The sequence below is a fragment of the Myotis myotis genome, unplaced genomic scaffold, assembly GCF_014108235.1.
Source record: "Myotis myotis isolate mMyoMyo1 unplaced genomic scaffold, mMyoMyo1.p scaffold_m19_p_6, whole genome shotgun sequence".
Classification (NCBI taxonomy): domain Eukaryota; kingdom Metazoa; phylum Chordata; class Mammalia; order Chiroptera; family Vespertilionidae; genus Myotis; species Myotis myotis.
The window spans coordinates 30,441,114-30,451,900 of record NW_023416368.1 but is presented as its reverse complement, the minus strand read 5'-3'; positions in this window follow the sequence as shown (position 1 = coordinate 30,451,900).

Here is a 10,787-nt window from a genome sequence, read left to right as displayed (position 1 = left end):
GATTCTCTCTCATCATTGATGTCTCCCCTGACCCCTCTGAAATCAATAAATATATATATTGATGTTTCTATCTATCCCTCTCCCTTCCTCTCTAAAATCAATAAAAATATATTAAAAAAAAATATATAAAATATATATATTTATTGATTTCAGAGGGGTCGGGGGAGACATCAATGATGAGAGAGAATCATTGATCGGCTGCCTCCTGCACACCCCCTACTGGGTATCCAGCCCACAAGCCTGAGACCCTTCAGTCCCCACGCCAAACCTGTCCACTGAGCCAAACCAGCGAGAGCCCTCATTGTCGCTTTGATTTGCATCTCTCGAATGTTAGCGACTTTGAGCATTTTTTTCATATGTCTCTTGGCCTTCTGTATGTCCACTTTTGAAGTGTCTATTTAGGTCAGTGATGGCGAACCTATGACACGCGTGTCAGAAGTGACACGCGAACTCGTTTGGTTGATTTTTCTTTGTTAAATAGCATTTAAATATATAAAATAAATATCAAAAATATAAGTCTTTGTTTTACTATGGTTGCAAATATCAAAAAATTTCTATATGTGACACGGCACCAGAGTTAAGTTAGGGTTTTTCAAAATGCTGACACGCTGAGCTCAAAAGGTTCGCCATCACTGATTTAGGTCCTTTGCCCATTTTTTTATTGGAGTGTTTAGCTTCCTTTTAAGTTGTATAAGTTCCCTATAACTTTTGGAGATTAAACCCTTATTGTAACATTGGCAAATATGTTCTTCCATGCAGTGGGCTCTCTTGTTTTGTTGCTGGTTTTTTTTGCTGTGCAGAAGCTTTTTATTTTGAAGTAGTCCCATTTGTTTATTTTCTCCTTAGTTTCCACTATCCTAGGAGATGTATCGGTAAAGATATTGCTACGAGATATGTCTGATATTTTGCTTCCTCTGGGTTCTTCTAAGATTTTTATGGTTTCCTGTCTTATGTCCATTTTGAGTTGATTTCTGTGTATGATGTAAGTTGGTAAAGAGGAGCCTTTTTAAATGGGACTATGACCATTCAGTGTCCAGGAGGAAACTCCTATGATATAAGGGTAATTTTTTAAATGCCATACGGCGAGAATAGAATATATAACCTCTCAAGGCACAGTCCTCTGAAAAATGAAGGATTTGTACTTGATGACCTCAGAATTTCTTCCCTAGCTCTAATGTTAGGTAATAAACCTAAATACTGTTTTGGGTATAGATGACATTCCTATTCGGTGGGGGTGGGAAGAAAGGAGAGGGATGGATTATTTTGATGTTGAAAACAATCAATAGCAGCTTGAGAATACAGTGCTGTTAGGTACAGAGATATTTAATTGCTAATGTGAAGGCCAGTTTGAGTAGCCAAGATGAAAAAGACAGGGAAGGGATGGTTGTGGGAACTTCAAAAACGCCAGTGTGCTGGAGCAAAGCCAGGAATGGGGAAAGTGGCTTGAGAAGGAGGCAGGAGGACAGATTGTATAAGGCCTTGAAAGCTAGATTTAGGTTGGCCTGAGGTTGGCCTCTTAAGAACAATGCACAGCTGAACAAAGGGTTTAGAGATGGGAGGTGACATGGTTCCCAAACTGTCCCACCTCCAAGGTATAGTCAAAGGCTATACCCTTTGGCTCTTCTGTAATTTGGTGGGGTTGTTAAGGAAAGACCTCTGGAACTACAGCTAAGTCACATCTTAAATCTCTCAGAATCTGAATTTTCTTATCTGTAAAATGGGAATGCTGCCTATTTTGTGGAACTATTGTTGGATAAATAACTTGCGTAGTGCCTAGTATCATTTACAGCAAGCATATGTCATCAGTGAATGTTTTCTTTATAGTTTCTCCTAGTTTGTTCTGTCCTCTAGGACCTGTGCTACTTACCTCATCATTCTCCTGCAGAAAATAAAGTTGAGAGAGCAGAGCAGAGGGAGCCAGTAAAATAGGTCTTTGGGATCTTTTGCCCTGCTTCAATGGCTGGTGTGTTAGAAATTTGGAATTTTTCAGAGTTGAAATTAAAATATTGGGTGTTTTTATACCCAAACTATATTAGTAAAATAGTAGTGATGTGTGGGTTTTCCCTGTCCCTGATCCATTAATCAAAGAATTTCATATAATATTTAAGAAAGAAAAAATGTTTCTGTGCCTAGAAAAAGAAATAATTTGAAAAATCTGAAGTGCTTACAATTTCACAAAGTAAATTACGATCACTAAAGGAATGGGCAGTCTGCCCTGAAGTTCCTGCTGTTCTTAAGCATATGAATGTGAGGAATGTAGTTCTTTTTTAAAAATTCTATTTTTTTAAAATTTTATTCTTTAAAAAAAATGTGGTTTTATTGATTTTAGGAAGGGGAGGGGGGAGAAACATCAAAGTGAAAGGGAAACATTGATTGGTTGCCTCACTTACACACCTGACTGGGGATCAGGCATGTGCTCAGTTGGTGTGGCTCAGTTGGTTGAGCATCATCCCCGTGCACTGAAAGGTTGCTGGTTTGCTTCCTGGTCAGGGAACATATGCCTGGGTTGTGGGCTCAGTCACTGGTGGAGGGCATGCAAGGAGGCAGCCGATTGATGTTTTGCTCTCACATGGATGTTTCTCCTCTCCTTCCTTTCTCCCTAAGAAATCAATGAAAAGTCTTTGGGAAAATTTTTGTGTAAGTTTTGTATAAAACACAGTTGCTTAACTTTGGAGGGCAATGTGTGTGAAAGTGATTTGAAATAGGCAAGTGTTAGTTAGCATTTACTCCCCTGTGGACACCCGGTGGTGAAATCTAACCCTTCAGTGGAATGGGAACTACAATTAAGGAATGTCTGCAGTTTCCTCTATGATCAAACATCTTTTAGAATAATTAGCCGGGTGAGACTGAGCCAGGCCCTTGCAATATCTGGGGAGAAAGTGAATGCTTAATGTTTTCAGTGGTACCTTTTTGACTCGAGAGATAGTCACAGAATACCTAGACAGATGCTAATCTTTTAGTTCAATTCCATAAATATTTATTGTGTACCATTCTTCTGCCTAGCACTGGAATGAAAATGCCAAAAAGGTTTAGAAGTAGTACAGTCCTTAAATTTACAGTCTTTTTTTAGAGGAAAAAAGGATGTAGGAAAGTTAAATAAATAGATGACAGTATAAAAGAAGTAGCTGTTTACAAGATTGAGGTAGAAATTAAGATGAGCCTGAAACACCTTGTTGTATCAGTAAGAAAGGAAATTAACAAATAGATGAAGTATTTTTTTTACTGTACTTTTATTACCCTGATAGACATTTTTTTATTGAGGTATAACTTTAAAAAAATATATATTTCAGATGTACAACATAATGATTTGATATTTGTATATAGTGAAATAATCACAATAAGTCTAGTTAACATCTTGTGATGAGAACTTTTCAGATCTACTCTCAGTAACTTTCAAATATGCAATACAGTATTATTAACTGCTGGAGGCCCGGTGCACGAAATTCGCGCATGGGGAGGGGGGGTCCCTCAGCCCAGCCTGCACCCTCTCCAATCCGAAACTCCTTGGGGGATGTCCGACTGCCTCTCGCAATCCGGGACCACTAGCTCCTAACCGCTTGCCTGCCTGTCTGCCTGATTGACCCTAAGCCCTCTGCCTGCCTGCGTGATCGCCCCTAACCATCTCTGTCTGCCTGCCTGATCGCCCCTAACCACCTCTGTCTGCCTGCCTGATCGCCCCTAACCGCCTCTGCCTCGCCCTGCACCCGGGACCCAGGATTCCCTCCTCTAGCTGGTCGCAGGCACCCAGGACCTGGGCTTCCTTCCCTCTGGCTAGCCGCAGGCACCCAGGACCCGGGCTGCCTTCGCCCGGGCTGGCCGCAGCTGCAGGGGACCGTGGGTGGGTGGCTTTGCCTGGCTGCAGCTGCAGATGACCGGGACCCCGGGGCAGGTGGCTTGTCCCTCTTCCAGGCTGCAGGTGCAGGCGCAGCCATTGGTTCCCCAGGACCACAGAGCAGGCGGCTTATCCTTCTCCCATGCCGCAGCCCCAGCTGCTGGCGCCCGGGACCGTGGGGCATGCAGCTTGTCCCTCTCCCGGGAGCAGGCGCAGCTGCTGGCACCCGGGACCGCAGGGCGGGCGGCTTATCCTTCTCCCATGCCGTAGCCCCAGCCACTGGTGCCCGGGACTGCGGGGCGGGCGTGCGGCTTATCCCTCTCCCAGGCCACAGGTGCAGCCGCTGGCGCCCAGGACTGAGGGGCGGGCAGCTTGTCCCTCTCCTGGGTCACAGCCTGGCTGGTCCCCATTCCTCTGTTGTGAGCTCATTTGTGCCTGGCTGATCCCCATTCCTCTCTCCCCACCCCAGTGTTGAGTGTCTGAGCCGTTATGGCATGAGGGTGTGATGACCATTTGCATATTAGCTCTTTATTATATAGGATAGGTTATTATGCTGTACATTACATCCCGAGGACTTCAGTTTATAACTAAGCTTGTACCTTTTGACCCCCTTCACTTATTTTGCCACCCCCACTCCCCATCCTCCCCCCCCCCCCCCACTTCTGGCAACCAAATCTCTGAATCAATGAGCTTTATTTTTTTATTTTTTAAAATTGCAAATGAGTGAGATAGTAAGGTATTTATCTTTCTCTGTCTGATTTATTTCACTTAGCATTATGCCCTCAAAAGTCCATCCATGTTATCATGGATGGCAAGATTTCATTCTTTTTTATGGCTGAATAGTATTCCATTAGTATGTGTGTGTATCACATTTTCTTTATCCAAGCATTCATCCATGGGTACTTCAATTGTTTCCATATCTGGGCTCTTGTAAATAATGCTGCAATGAACATTCCCACCAATAGTGCTAAAGTTCCATTTTCTCCACATTCATTTTTTTTTTTTTAATGTATTTCTTTATTGATTTCAGAGAGAAAGGAAGGGGGGGGGGAGAGAGAGAAGCATCAATGATAAGACTCATTGATCGGCTGCCTCCAGCAGGTCCCCCACTGGGGATCGAGCTCGCAACCCAGGCACGTGTCCTTGACCGGAATCGAACCTGGGACCCTTCATTCCGCAGGCCAACGCTCTATCCACTGAGGCAAACCAGCTAGGGCTTTCTCCACATTCTTGGCAGCACTTGTTATTTCTTGTCTTTTTATAATGGCCATTCTAGCCAGTGTGAGGTAATATCCCATTGTGGTGTTTTTTTTAAAAATATATTTTATTGATTTTTTTTTTACAGAGAGGAAGGGAGAGGGACAAAGAATTAGAAACATCGATGAGAGAGAAACATCGATCAGGTGCCTCCTGCACACCCCCCACTGGGGATATGCCCGCAACCAAGGTACATGCCCTTGACCGGAATCGAACCCGGGACCCTTTAGTCCCTAGGCCGACGCTTTATCCACTGAGCCAAACCGGTCAGGGCTCCCATTGTGGTTTTGCTTTGCATTTCCCTTACAATAGCCATTATGAGCACCTTTTCATGGACCTGTTGACTAATCTGTATGTCTTCTTTGGAAAAATGTCTATTCATATCCTCTGCCCATTTTTTTTTATTAGATTGTTTGTTTATTGAGTTGTATGAGTTCTTTATATATTTTGGATATTAACCCCATCAGATATATGATTTGCAAATGTTTTCTTCCATTTCATAGGTTGCCTTTTTATTTTGTTGATTTCCTTTGCTATGCAGCTTTTTAGTTTGAGGTAATCCCATTTGTTTATTTTTGCTTTTGTTGCCTTTGCTTTAGATGTCAAATCCAGAAAATTTATTGCCAAGACTAGCTCATTCTAAAGACAAGTATATAAAGAAGCCTTCCCCATATGAACTGTACCTTAGGATAACTATATACTTATGAGGGGACTTTTTCACTATAAATTTCAACTAAAAAATGAAGAAATGATAGTAGACTACTGTACCTTTAAAAAAAATCAATTTTTATTGATTTTAGCAAGGGAGAGGAAGATATAGAAACATCGATGAGAGAGAAACATCCATAGGCTCCCTCCTGCATGCCCCCTACTGGGCATTGAGCCAGCAACCCGGGCATGTGCCCTGACTGGTAATCGAACCAGTGACCTCTTGGTGCATGGGTTGACATTCAACCACAGCCACACCAGCCAGGCTATACTAGTATACCTTTTTATTTTTTTATTAAATATATTTGTATTGATTTCAGAAAGGAAAGGAGAGGGAGAGAGAGAGAAAAACATCCATGATGAGAGAGAATCACTGATTGGCTGCCTCCTGCACGTCCCACGCTGGGTATTGAGCCCACAACCTGGGCATGTGCCCTGACCAGGAATCGAACCAGCGACCTGGTTCATAGGTCAGTGCTCAACCACTGAGCCACGCTGGCCAGGCCCTTTTCAAAATATATATTTATTTATTTCAGAGAGGAAGGGAGAGGGAAATAGAAACATCAGTGATGAGAGAGAATCATTGATTGGCTGTTTTCGACACACCGATCAAGCCTGCAACCCGGGCATGTGCACTGACAGGGAATTGGACCGTAACCTGGTTCATAGATCGACGCTCAACCACTGATCCACATGGGCTGGGCTAGGCTAGTATACCTTCAATGAAGTTGGAGATCTAGGTAATGATCTGCTAACATTATAATAGAGCCAACCAGAATTACATACCTGCTGATACAGGCCACCTGTTCTTGTAAAACAGAACTTGAGCCCTGTCTGGTGTGTCCAGTGGTTGCAGGGGTCCTCAAACTACGGCGCACGGGCCACATGCGGCCCGCCAAAAACATTTATCCGGCCCGCTGGGTGTTTTTGTCACCGTTGTGTGCATAGGAATTTGTTCATAGTTTTTTTTTAAACTATAGTCCGGCCCTCCAGCGGTCTGAGGGACAGTGAACTGGCCCCATGTTTAAAAAGTTTGAGGACCCCTGGAGAGCGTCAGCCTGAGGACTGAAGGGTCTCAGGTTTGATTCCCAGTCAAGGGCACATACCTGGGTTGGGGTTGCAGGTTCAGTCTCTAGCCCTGGTTGGGATGTGTGCGGAGACAACTAATCAGTGTGTCTCTCACATTGATGTTTTTCTTTCTCGCTCCCCATCCACCCCTTCCTCTCTCTCTAAAATAATCAATGGGAAAAATATCCTCAGGTGAGGATTAACAACAAAAAGAACAAAACATCTGAACTTGAATCAGATCAAACAGGGATGGAAGAACATGTTAAATGACATTTACAAGAGTGTAGTCTGTGCAATATAGAATGTAGGAACTTATGGACCCAGTGGCCCATTTTCTTCAACAAATAAATTGCAAAGCTGGGGAAAAGAGGCGAGGAAACCTATACTTTGAGAGACTTAGGGGACATATCAACCAGTACAGGGTACGGCCTTTATTTGGTTCCTGAGTCTTTAATAGTTGAAAAAGTTATGAAACAATTTGTAAAATTTGAACATTCAAGTGTTTGCTATTAAGGAGTTACTACATTTTTTTTAGATGTGATCAAACTATATTTTATAGAAAAATCCTTTTAGAAGTACCTAATGAAATGTTAGAGTAAAATTATGATTTCTGTAATTTGCTTTAAAATAATCCAAGGGAAGGTGGGGAAAATAAGACCTACAAGAAGTTGCTGAATTGAACATTAAAAATTTGAAAAATACAAGTGTAAGAATTTGAGTGAAACAGCCAGTGTGGACTGAGGGATGAAGGCTTCATGGAAAAGGGTAGACCAAGAATTCTTAAGAAATGCAGAGGCAAGATTGAGGAGATGGCAAGGGGATGGGGACCAGGAGGGTATGACTTGAATTTAAGTCAGACCAGTAAGGTAGATAGATTTCCCTTTTAGGCAATCTATGGTTTTTAACCTGTTTTTTGTTTTGTTTGTTTGTCATAGATTCCTTCAAGAAATCAGTGGCCCATTTTCCCAGAAAAAATAATCTTGACCATTTTACATTTTATAGTTAGTGGTTTATGGGCCTCCTGAAGTCACTCATGTAGACTGCCCATCCCTCATCCCCATTGCCTTAAATCTCCACATTCTGGGTTAAGTGCTACAAGAACCTGTGACTTAGGTGGAACATTTTATTTCCTTGTTTCATGATCTCACTCAGACCAAAGTTGAAGCTTGTAATTATTAAAGGCTGGTTTGGCTGCAGCATTCTTTTTAGTGTAGATACTTTTGCTTCCTGACTTGCTCCTGCAAGTGGATTTGATGATGCACTGTATATGGCTTAACCATGTGGAATTGCTGATATTTAGTTGTTTTTGACTTATTGAAATGGCTGTTTCAGTGGTTTTCTGTATAATTGCTAAATTCTCTCTTTCATGCTGTTCACAGGTTCACAGGTTGAGTAATGTAGGTCACCCTGTAACACCTCTCTCTAGGGCTTTCACTTATTTTTTTAATATAAATTGATTTCAGAGAGGAAGGGAGAGGGAAAGAAACATCAATGAGGAGAATCATTGATCAGCTGCCTCCTGCATGCCCCCTACTGGGGATTGAGCCCACAACTTGGGCATGTGCTCTTGACCAGGAATCGAACCCAGGACCCTTCAGTCCACAGGCCAACGCTCTATCCACTGAACCAAACCAGCTAGGGCAACTTTCACTTATTTCGTTGTTCTGGTATTAGAGGGCAAGAAAGGAAGGTACATTGCCCTTACAAAGCAGCCTTAGGACTGGAGAATGCAGTTGCAGTGGTATCTGAAATACTGAAGGGTCTTTACTTGCAGCAGTTTATTTCCAAAATTTGAGTTGTCTCTTAATTCCCAATCTTGTCATGTGCCATCTGTAAGAACTTGCTTTTGTCTTTACTGCTCCTTGTTGCTATAGATAGAATCTCTAGTATAAGTGTTAAAATTAAGCCACTCTCACATATTACTTATTAAAGGATTCTTTGTAATGAAGAAGTGTGGAGCAAAGCATAGAACTGACATCTTATTTTCCCTGGTAACTCATGCATTGATAAAGACACATGCCTAGCCTTGGCTGGGTGGCTCAGTTGATCATCCCTTGCACCAAAAGGTTGCAGGTTTGATTTCCAATCAGGGCACATACCTAGATTGCGGGTTCAGTCCCGTCAGGGCAAGTATGGAGGCAACCAATTGCTGTTTCTTCTTTCATATTAATATTTCTCTGTCCCTCTCTCTCTTAATAAAAAAAGGCACAACACGTATGTGGTATTCCTACTAATGTATACCTGACTCTGAATGCAAGGCAATTATCATGTGAATCCAAACAAAGGGCCATCTGCAAAACAAATGGCCTGTAACCTTCAAAAATGTCAATGTAAAATAAAAAGGCAAAGGGGCTATTCTTAGATAAAACATAACTAAATCCCATGTGTGCTCTTTGAACCTTATATGAAAAATGTTAGAGGATAGTATTGAGACAATTAGGGAAATAAAAATATGGGTTACGTATTAGGTAATAGTATTATATCAGTGTCAAGTTTCCTGATGTTAATAGGTGTGGGGAGAAGCTTCTGTTTTTATGTGTGCTGAAATATTTTGGTCGAAGTGTCATGTTCAGAAAACAAACAGAAAAAGCACGCACAAGATCATGTGAGCCCTGGCCAGATAGTTCAGTTGATTAGAGCATCGTCTTGATACTCCAAGGTTGTGGGTTCGGTCCCTGGTCAGGGCACATACAAGAATCAAGGAATGCATAAATCAGTGAAATAAATCAGTTTCTCTAAAAACTCAATAAATAAAAAAAATTTAAATAAGTTTAAAAAAAAAGTTGAGGAAAAAGTTCATTTTACCTGTGCAAATCTATAATAATAAAAGCGTAATATGCTAATTAGGTGGGATGTCCTTCCGATGAAGCCGGGGCTTCGTGGGAAGCCCAGGTCCTGGGTGCCAGAGGGAAGCTGGTTCTGGCAGCCAGGGGAAGGCCTGCTCTTGCATGAATTTCGTGCATTGGGCCTCTAGTAGTAACGTAAGTTCCTTCAAGATCACATAGAATAAGTCTGCAACAAAACTGGACTCTTCATCTAGGAAGTATGAAAGGTTGCAAATTTATTCTGCTCACTCCTTTTACCTTACCCCCCACTCCCTTGCTGGCCCAGGAAAACTTAAGGCCTATCAACTTCTCCTTGGCTTTTTCTGATTAAAATTTTTTATCTTTTGCCAATTAAGTTTTAGATTCTGGATTTGGTATAAATTGCCTCTAGTATTCTTGACAGATAAGACATAAACTTAAAAAACAAAGGGACCTTAATCCACCCCGTTTTGGACAATGGGAGAGATCCACTAATTTGACAAAAGATTTGACTGCTTTTGTGTCAGCATTGTTCTAGGTGTTGGAAAATAGCAGTGAGCAAAAGTTTCTGACCTGTGGAGCTTGTGTGGTAACTGTCAGTCCTGGGATTTAACAAAATAGACTTGGGTAGCTTGTAAAGCAAAAATGTTTCTGGCAGTTTTGGAGGCTGGGAGTCTGACATCAGGGTGCCAGCATGGTCAGGTAAGGATCCTCTTCTAGGTCACATTCTGATTGTATCCTCACAAGTGGAAGGGGACAAGGGATCTCTGGAGCCCTTTTTATATAAAGGCACTACTCCCATTCCACCCTCAAGGCCTATCACTCCCCAAAGGCTCCATCTCCTAACACCATTGCCTTGAGGTTAAGATTTCAACACATGGATATGGGAGGTCGGAGGAATAACACAGATACTCAGATATCATAGTGGGGGGGGAGGGAAAACATTGGGTGGTAATAACTGCTAAGGAGAATAGGATAGAGCTGTGGTTGCCAAACTGCGGCTCGCGAGCCACATGCGGCTTTGGCCCCTTGAATGTGGCTCTTCCTAAGCTTTAGGAGTACCCTAATTAAGTTAATAATGTACCTACCTATATAGTTTAAGTTTAAAAAATTTGGCT